The sequence below is a fragment of the Phascolarctos cinereus genome, unplaced genomic scaffold, assembly GCF_003287225.1.
Source record: "Phascolarctos cinereus isolate Bilbo 61053 unplaced genomic scaffold, phaCin_HiC Scaffold_1;HRSCAF=81, whole genome shotgun sequence".
In the NCBI taxonomy this organism is placed as follows: domain Eukaryota; kingdom Metazoa; phylum Chordata; class Mammalia; order Diprotodontia; family Phascolarctidae; genus Phascolarctos; species Phascolarctos cinereus.
Genome location: NW_027555514.1, coordinates 115755105 through 115766169, shown reverse-complemented (window position 1 = coordinate 115766169; position 11065 = coordinate 115755105).

Below are 11065 nucleotides of genomic sequence, written 5' to 3'. Positions count from 1 at the left end.
TCTCCTCCTGCTCCCCTCACCCACCACATCAGCTGCCAGTGTGGAGCCAAACACACAACCGCACAGAACCACGTACACTCAGTCAGTATTATCACTCAGACAGTCCTACACACAGCTCACAAATACACAAGTCACCCTCACGCTCATGGCCACGCGTTATGCAATCAACCATACACAAATGCAGTTGCACGCTGTGCTCAGAGTCTATTTCAATACACAATCACACACATCCAGTCACGGATACACACACACACACACACACACACACACACACACACTCTCAAAAACACAACCATAGGCATAGCAACCGCTCTAGTCACACACATGCCAAACACAGCCCATTCATAAAGAGGTAGCAAACCCTGGGAAATCCCACTCTGCAATAAGAGCAAAGATCCAGTACCCCTGAGCTCCTTTAAACATCTTCTCCATGAGTCTGGCTTTTATGCCAGTCAGCTCTCTGAGCAGTAGAGGCTACAAAAGCTATCCTCAGCAAGTGTTGATGTGCTTGGTTTAACCGTATTCACTAGTTGCAAGGGAAGGTTCAATTAAGGGTGAAGGTCGACTGGGGAGGGAGACCCAGCTGGGGAGACAGACAGGCAGGCGGGCAGACAGACAGACAGAGATGGACAAACAGGTAGGCAATCAGGAAGACAAGCAGAGACAGAGAAACACAGAGAAAAGGCAAGACAGAGAGAGACAGAGACAGGGAAGGAAGGAAGGAAGGAAAGAAGGAGGGAAAGAAGGAGGGAAAGAGGGAGGGAGGGAAAGAAGGAAGGAAGGAAGGAAGGAAGGAAGGAAGGAAGGAAGGAAGGAAGGAAGGAAGGAAGGAAGGAAGGAAGGAAGGAAGGAGGGAGGGAGGGAGGGAGGGAGGGAGGGAGGGAGGGAGGAAAGGAAGGGAACTACCTATTATGTTCCAAATTCTTGCTAGGGGTGAAATTAGTTCTGGGGCTATCCCGAGTGAGGAGTAAATATTGCACCTCAGGACTCATTCCCTTCCGGGTCTCCCTTCCCCCATCGATGTAAAAAAATCAATCAGGCAGCCCACTTTTTAGTTTTGTAACTCTGGTTAAATCATTTTGAGTCTTTGAGTCTCAGTTTCTTTATCTGTAAAGCAGAGATAGCGATGCCAACATGATCTACTTCGCAGGGCTGTTATAAGGATCAAATGAGATAATGTAAATATGTAAATTGCAGTCTAAAAGTTAAAGTACCATATAAATGTCATGTCTTATTACCACTTATGTCACAGTATCATTGTGAAAAAAGTGATTTGTAAACCGCATAACATTATATAAACCCAAGCCATTGGTGGAGCTTTTTAGTATTGTTGAAGGGACAAAGTTAGGAACTCAAGGTATTTTGAAAACCCATTTCATCCCTGGATTTAATGATATAAATTCCCATTTAAAGCCCCTAAGCAAAGTTTCGCAAAAAGGCCTCTCTCCAGCCACTTTCTCCGCTTTCCGCAGAAACTTCCTTGCCCTGCCTCCTAGAGAACCATACTGTCTTGTGGTTCCCTGAGCCCTAGAAAGTCTGCTTGGGTGATAGCTGCAATTGATGTCAGAGCTTATTTCCAGACTTTCTCCCCAAATACCTAAGGGCATTTTTCAGCTTACTTGGGTATATTTTCCTTGAATACTTCTTAGAGACTCTTTGCTAATCACTTTTATTTAAATAAACTAGAAAGACAAAAATAAATAAACCTGGTGGGATTGGGAATACCAAAGCACTTTTTGTTGTTGTTGTTATTTTAGGCAATAGGGTTAAGTGACTTGTCCAGGGTCACACAGCTAGTAAGTGTTATGTGTCTGAGGCCGGATTTGAACTCAGGTCCTCCTGAATCCAAGGTCGGTGCTCTATCCACTGCACCAGCTAGCTGCCCCACCGAAGCACTTTTAATTTAAACAACCTCCCCCCCCCAAATAAAGACACTCTCAAAATAGCAGGCATCTCCATCCCCACTTTGCCCCTCTCCCAAAGCTGGAGTTTCCATCTCCAATATACAGCACATCTATGGCCCAGGGTGAATAGCTGTGATGTACTCAAAAGGAGTCTAGAAAGCTAGGTTCCAATCCTACCCTGCTACCAACTTGCTATGTAACGCTGGACAAGTCAATTTCTTTGAGACTCAGTTTGCTCATTTGTAAAATAATGGAGTTGAACCATATTGGGATTCTTTTTGTTTCAGAGAACAACCCCTTGGGAGTCTGTTGAAGCCTATGGGACCTCTTCTCAGAATAATGTTTTTAAATGCATAAAATAAAATAGGATACAAAGAAAAAACTATATTGAAATATAATATTATATACATATATATATGTATTTAACACAAGCTCCCAGGTTAAGAACCTCTGAACTAGATGTCAAAATTATAATAGCTAGCATTTATATATTACTTTAAGGTTTGCAAAGCACTGTACAAATATTATCACATTTATATAATACAATTCAGCAAATTTTTACTAAGTTCCTACTATGTTCTGAGCACTGTGCCATGCTCTGGGAAAAGGTGCAGAGTTTAGATGTAAAATTTAGTACATAGATCTTGTCCTCGAGAAACTTACATTCCATAGTAGGTAGTTAAAATACCAACAGAGATACTATAAGACCTACATGGCAAGTGCATTAAAGTTTATAAACAAAATACCCTGTGATTTATGAAGGATAAAGGTTGTTACTGGCCAGGGTACTGAAGAAAGACTTCTAGAAGAAATGACATTTGAGTCGGGCTTTATAGGTTGAGTGGAATCAATGGTCAAAGAACAGGAGAAAGGAAATTCCAGGCATTAAAATGATGAAAGGAAAAGGCTTGGAGGCAGGAGAGACTTACATGTTGAGGGAACAAAAAGCAGAACCATTTAGCAGTGTATGTGAAGGAAAACAACATGAAAAAAGCACTGGAAAAATAAGGTGGTATCAGATTGTGGAAGACCTTGAATGCCAGGCAGAATAGGCCATAAGGAGCCACAGACGATTTTTGAGGAGAGTACTGATGTGATTAGATCCATGTATAAGAATTTTTTTCTGGATTTATAAAAGCACTTTTTTTTGGTAGCAAAAGAATTGGAAACAAAGTAGATGTCCATCACATGAGGAATGGGCATCAATATGAGATAGGTGAATGCAATAGAATATTACTGCTCTGTAAGAAATGACAAATATGATGAATACAGAGAAGCATGGGAAGATTTACATGATCTGATGAGAATGAAATAAACAGCCAAGAAAAGAATATACACAACTACAACAGTGTAAATGGAAAGAACAACGACAAAACCATCAAGAGAGAATGTTGTGAAATTAATGTACAAAGAACAAGTGTAGCCAAAATGAGAGATGAAAAAACACCACCCCTACCTACCCTCCCCATTTGAAGAGGTGGGAGGTCCATGGATGTAGTTTATTGCATGTGTTTTCAAACTTTTTCTAAGTATTGATATATTTTATTAATCTTTCTCTTTTTCCTCATTTTAAATTTTTTATTCATTTTAAAACTTAAATAGGAAATGAGAAAAAAAAAGAACATTTCTATGTACACAGCAGAACATACAGGATTTGATGCAAAACAATACATTTCCATTTCATATTGTTTACTTTTTTAAAAAAACTATGTAATAAATACTACCCCTTGTTTTCAAAGCCACCCAGCTTTTCTGTGCTTCCTTCCAAGTTTTCTTTTTTTTCTGCTGTGCACTTTTAATTTTTTCTCCCTCCCTCTCCACCTCACACTAGAGAAGGTTACAATTAAACACAAATATATACATATACACACACATATACATATACATGTACACACATATACATATAATGTAATTCTATACTATACGTATTTCTATTTGCCAGTTCTTTCTCTGGAAGTACACAGCATCTTCCTCCATGGGTCCAAGTCTTTCCATGTTTTTCTAAAATCAACCAGCTCATAATTTCCTATATCACAGTAATATTTTGTCACAATCATATACTTGCTTAGCCATTCCCCAGTTGAAGGACATGTATAATTTTATCCAATCTGATAAGTGTAAAATGATATCTCAAAGTTGTTTTGATTTGTATTTCTCTAATCAATACTGATTTAGAGCATTTTTTCATATGACTATATATAGTTTTGACTTCTTCATTGAGAAATTGCCTGTTCATAACCTTTGACCATTTATCAATTGGGGAATGACTTTTAAAAATATTGTTACATTGGATCACTTTCTGGGAGGGGGAGGAGGAAGGATAATGAGAGAAACTCTGGTGATGTAAAAAAAATAATAAAACTTTACAAAAAGATTATTCTGGCTGCAGTGTGAAGGGTGCTTTGGAAGGGGATGACATTAAAAGCTGAAAGATCCATGAGGAAACCATTGCAATAATCCAAGTGAGTGGTTTTGTACTAGCATCATAAGATTTAGGGCTGGAGAAGACCTCAGAGATCATCAGGGCCAATCCCTGATTTTACAGATGAGAAAATTGAGGCAGATAGAAGTTAAATAACTTGCCCAAGGCCACACAGGGAATATATAGAAGGTTGATATTCCAAATCTAAGGCTCTTGCTACTACACTGTAGCTGCCTCTCTGGTGATAGTAGGGACAATAGAGAACAGGCAGCAGGAAGGATGTAAGAGATGTACAGTTGGAATTGATAGGATTTGGCCATTGATTGGCTGTAAGAGGTCAGAAAGAGGAAAGAGTAAAAGATACAATTCCACGGTTTGGGAAGTAAAGTAATTGATGGTGCCACACACAGCAATAGTGCAGTTAAAAGAATAAGCTGTTTTAGGGCAACAGACAACAATAACAACAACAACAATAACTATAGAGCTTTACGGTCTGCAAAGCACTTTACACATATTATGTCATTTTATTCTCACCACAACCCTGGGAGATAGGTGCTATTGTTACCCCCATTTTACAGATGAGAAAACTGAAGTAGAGAGAGGTTAAGTGACGTGCCTGTGGTCTTACAGCTGGTAAGAGTGTGAGGTTGGATTTGATGAACTCAGTTCTTCCTGACCCCAGGTCCAGTACTTTATTCCCTGTACCACATCAGTTCATTTATTTTTATTTTATTTTGTTTTATTTGCAGTTCCAAATCCTCTCCCTCCTTTCACCCATCCTCCCACTATATATATGAAGTCATGCAAAACATATTTCCACATCATCTGTATTGGGGGGGGGCTTCAATCTGCACTCAGTTCATCGGTTCTCTCTGGAGGTGGACAGCACATTTCATCATGAGTTCTTTAAGCAGCTAAGTCTTTCACGGTTGATTATTGCTACAATATTACTGTTACTGTGTATAATCTTCTCACTTCACTTTGCATCAGTTCACATAAGTCTTTCCAGGTTTTTTTCTGAAACCATCCCCTTCTTCATTCCTTAACAGCACAACAGTATTCCATCACAATCATATTCTACAGCCTATTCAACCATTCCCCATTTGATGATCATCTCCTTAGTTTCCAATTCTTTGCCACCACAAAAAGAACTGCTATAAATATTTTTGAGTGTACATGTCCTTTTCCTTTCCTTTTTTTAAATTAAGTAATTTATTTATTAAATTTTAGTTTTCAACATTCACCTCCATAAAATTTTGAGTTTCAAATTTTCTCCCTCTCCCTCTCTTCCACCCTTCCCAAGACAGCATGCAATCTGATATAGGCTCTACTTATACTTTTATATTAAGCATATTTTCACATTAGTCATGATGTAAAGAAGAATTAGAACCAATGGGAGGAACCATGAGAATGAAGCAATAAAACAAAACAACAAAAGAAAAGGAGAGCAAATAGTATGCTTCAATCTGCATTCAGACTCCATAGTTCCTTCTCTGGATGTAGATAGCTTTTTCCATTAGGGGTCTTTTGGAGTTGTCTTAGATCTTTGCATTGCTGAGAAAAGCTAAATCTAGCAAAGTCAGTCATCGAACAGTGTGGCTGTTACTGTACTCCCGGTTCTGCTCACTTCGCTCAGCATCATGTAAGTCTTCCCAGGTTTTTCTGAAGTCTGCCTGCTCATCATTTCTCATAGCACAATAGTATTCCATTACATTTATATACCACAGCTTGTTCAGCCTTTCCCCAATGGATGGGCATCCCCTCAATTTCCAATTCTTGGCCACCACAAAAAGAGCTGCTATAAATATTTTTTGTACATGTGGGTCCTCTCCCCATTTTTATGATCTCTTTGGGATACAGACCTAGTAGTGGTATTGCTAGATCAAAGGTATGCAGTTTTATAGCCATTTGGGATATAGTTCCAAATTGTTCTCCTGAATGGTTACAGCAATTCACAGCTCCACCAACAATGTATTAGTGTCCCCATTTTTTCACATCTCCTCCAGCATTTGTCATTATCCGTTTCTGTCATATTAGTCAATCTGGTGGGCATAGGGTGGTACCTCAGAGTTGTTTTAATTTACATTTCTCTAATTTCTAGTGATTTGGAACATTTTTATATGATTTGATCTTTCACATGACTTTCATCTTTCCTGCGATTATTGATATTCCTTTCTTGACTTAATGAGTTTGAAATATCAACAAATTTCCCTTAGAAAATATGAGATTCCACTTACTAGCTGTGTGACCCTGGGCAAGTCACTTAACCCCAACTGCCTTAAAAAAAAAGGGGAAAAAAAAGAAAATATGAGATTCATATCTGTAGCTGAGGAAAGATGTGTGACTGGAGATACCGATTTTAGAGGCATCTGCAAAGAGGTGGAAGTTGAAGCCAATAAACCTTTATTAAGTGCCTATGACATGTCAGGCAGTGTGCTAAGTGCTGGGGATACAATTAATAAAAAATAAGATATTCCTGTCCTTAATGAGCTTATAGTCTAAAGTTGGGGAGACAAAACACAAAAGGAAGCAGACAAACAAGGTGGAGCAGGGGAGGAGAAGAGCCAAAGAAAAGAAGAGGTTACCAAGAAAAAAGAGAGAAGAACCAAGGATAGTTCCTTGGGTAGTTAGGGCATCAAGAAGAGAATAAGGAACCAGTAAAGGAGACAGGAATGGATAGGGAAACAGTAAGAGAATCAGGAGAATATAGTGTTTCTGAAGCCAAGGAAGAAGAGGAGAATCTAGTAAGATACAAATAACTGCAAAAAGTTTGAGTATGAAGACTGGGAAAAAGGCTGTTGATTTGTTCATTGGTTGCCTCAAAGTTCTTAACCTTTTTTGTTTCATGGGTAAGAAGGTGGGAAGGGCAGAAGCCTTGATTAAGTATATGTCAAGCACAGTGCAAAGCAGTTTACAAGTGTTATCTCATTCAATCTTCACAACAACCCTGGCAGGTAGGTGCTATTATTATCCCCATTTTACAGATGAGGAAACTGAAGGAAACAGAAGTTAAGTGACTTGCCCAAGCCCACATAGCTAGTAACTAACTGAGGCCAATTTTTAAAAAATGTTATTAATTTATTTTGATTTATCACTTCCATATGCTTTTGAGTTGAAAATTTTTCTCCCCCTTCCTCCCCCCACCCCACCCCAAGACAGCACACAATCTGATATAGGCTTTACATTTACATTCCTATTAAACATATTTTCACATTAGTGAAGTTGTAAGTAAAAATTAAAACCAATAAGAGGAACCACCAGAAAGAGGAAACAAAACTCATTAGAAGAAAAATAATATGCTTTGATCTGCATTCATACTCCATAGTTCTTTCTTTGGATGTCAACAGCATTTTCCATCCTGAGGCCTCTGAAGATGTCTTCGATCCTTGTAATGCTGAGAAGGGTTCGGTTTAACAATATTAGTCAGTCATGTTATTGTGCATAAAGTCCTCTTGGTTCTGCTCACTTCACTCAGCATCAGACCATATAAGTCTTTCCATGTTTTTCTGAAGTCAGCCTGTTCATCATTTCTTATAGCACAATACTATTCCATTACATTCATATACCACAACTTGCTCAGCCATCCCCAATGGATGGGCATCCTCTCAATTTCCAATTCTTTGCCACCACAAAAAGAGCTACTATGAATATTTTTGTACATGTGGGTCCTTTTCCCATTTGTTTGATCTCTTTGGGATACAGCCCTAGAAGTGCTATTGCTGGATCAAAGGGTATACACATTTTTGCAACCCTTTAGGCATAGTTCCAAATTGTTCTCCAAAATGGTTGGATCGGGGCAGTTAGGTGGCACAGTGGATAGAGCACCAGCCCTGGATTCAGGAGGACCTGAGTTCAAATCCGACTTCAGACACATAACACTTACTAGCTCTGTGACCCTGGGCAAGTCACTTAACCCCACTGCCTTAAAAAAAAAACCCAACAAAAACCAAAATGGTTGGATCATTTCACAACTCCACCAACAATGTATTAGTGTTCCAATTTTCCCACATCTTCTCCAACATTTATCATTTTCCTGTTTTGTCATGTTGGCCAATCTGATAGGTGTGACGTGGTACCTCAAAGTTGTTTTGATTTGCATTTCTCTAATCAATAACAATTTAGAGCATTTTTTTCATATGACGATAGATGGCTTTAATTTCTTCATCTGAGAACTGTCTGTTCATATCCTTTGACCATTTATCAATTGGGGAATGGCTTGCACATTCTTATAAATTTGTCTTAATTCTCTATATATTTTAGAAATGAGGCCTTTATCAGAGAGACTGGTTATAAAAATTCTTTCCCAATTTTCTACCTTCCTTCTAATCTTAGTTGCATTGGCTTTGTGCAAAAACTTTTCAATTTAATGTAATCAAAATTATCCATTTTGCTTTTCATAATGTTCTCTATCTTCCTGTTTGGTCATGAATTCTTCTGTTCTCCATAGATCTGAGAGGTAAACTATTCCTTGTTCTCCCAGTTTATTTATGGTATCAGCCTTTATATCTAAGTCATGAACCCATTTTGACTTTATTTTGGAATATGGTGTGAGATTTGGGTCTATGCCTAATTTCTGCCATACTCTTTTCCAGTTTTCCCAGCAGTTTTTTTCAAAGAGTGGGTTCTTATCCCAGAAGCTGGGGTCTTTGGGTTTATCAAATAATAAAATTACTATAGTCATTGACTACTGTGCCTTGTATATTTAACCTATTGCACTGATCCACCTCCCTATTTCTTAGCCAGTACCAAGCAGTTTTGATGACTGCTGCTTTATAATACAATTTAAGATCTGGAATAGCTAGGCCACCTTCCCCTGCATTTCTTTTCATTAGTTCCTCTGATATTCTGGACCTTTTGTTTTTCCAAAGTATGAATCTTGTTATTTTTTTCTTAACTCTATAAAATAATTTTTTGGTAGTTTGATTTGTATGGCACTGAATAAGTAAATTAGCTTAGGTAGGATTGTCATTTTTATTATATTAGCTTGGCCTACCTATGAGCAACTGATGTTTTTCCAATTATTTAGATCTGATTTTATTTGTGTGGAAGTGTTTTGTAATTGTGTTCATAGAGTTTGAGGCCAATTTTTAACTCAGGTCTTCCTGACTCCAGGTCCAGTACTCTATCTTCTGTGTCATCTAACTACCTCATATATCCCCTTGGCAATCTTGTGAAGCCTAAAGACTGCCCCCCACCCCAATATTTTCTTTTTTTTTCCCTTCGAGGCAACCAGGGTTAAGTGACTTGCCCAAGGTCATACAGCTAGTAAGTGTCAAGTGTCTGAGTCTGGATTGGAACTCAGGTCCTCCTGATTCCAGGGCTAGTGCTCTATCTACTATGCCACCTAGCTCCCCTGCCTCCATTCTTAGAATAATGTCTTCTAATGGATAAAATAAAATCCACAGGATTACAAAGGAAAATAATCACATTGAAATGTAGCTATCTATCTATATCTGTATCTATATAGCTATACCTCTATACCTATACCTATATCTATATCTATATAAATAAAACTAGTTCATGGACCACAGGTGAAGAACCCCTGCTTAGAGAGAATAGTTTAATGGTGCAATTGCAGCAAAAGCCAGATTGCCAAAGATTAAGCAGAGTAGGCAACAAAGATACGGAGACTTGGTATCCAGAAAAATGTTTCAAGAAGTTAAGCAGGGAAGGGAAGAAAAGGGATGGGAGGATAGCTGGAGCTAAAAAGGTCAAGTGAAGATTTTTTTTAAAAAGACTTGTGGGTTAAAGGAAAGTAACAAAATGGGGATAATATCAAGGTTACAAACCTGGGAGACTGGAAAAATGGTAGTTTTCAACAGTAATAGGGGAGAGTTTAAAGGGAAAGATAATGAGCTCTGTTGATTTTGAGGTGTTCCAGAATATCCAGTCTGAAATGTCCAATTGGTAATCTGGGAATGAGGTTCTGCAACTGAATGTATAAGTCTGGGAATCATTGGCATAGAGAAAATAGCCAAGCCTGTAAGAACCAATGAAGTTGCCAAGAAAGTGAGTATATATAGAGAAGAGCCTAGGCCAGAGTCTAAGGCAACATTCATAGTTGGTGGGCATGATATGGATGATGAACCACCAAAGACTGAAAGAGTCTGACTGCTGTCAGACAGGTTATGAAAACCCAGAGAGAAGAGGGTGTCCAGAAGAAGGTGGTTTATTATCTACTATCTATATCTATATATCTATTATCTAATGCAGCAGGTAGGTCAAGAAGGATTAGGACTCTGAAATGACCTGACAATTAAGAAATCTTTGGTAACTTTGAAGAGACAAATTTCAGCCAAGTAATGAGATCAGAAGCCAGATAGTAAAGGGCTGAAGAGTGAGTAAGAGGACAGGAAGCAGAGGCATTGAATATGGACAACTTTTTCCAGAAATTTGACTGAGAAAGAATGAAAGATCTAGCTTAGGGGGATGGTAGCATCTAGTGATTTTCTTTCTAAGGATGAAGGAGAACTTTGGCATATTTGAAAGCAGTAAGGAAGGAATCAGTAGAAAGGTAGAACTTGAAAGCAAGGAGAGAGAAAGAGAGAGAGAGAGAGAGAGAGAGAGAGAGAGAGAGAGAGAGAGAGAGAGAGAGAGAGAGAGAGAGAGAGAGAGAGAGAGAGAGAGAGAGAATGATTGAGGTTGCAATTTACAGGAGGCAACAGGAGTAAATCTGATCAAGGATACATGTGGAGCAGTAAGCCTTGACAAAGAGAAGGTCCACTTAGAGTGGAAGATT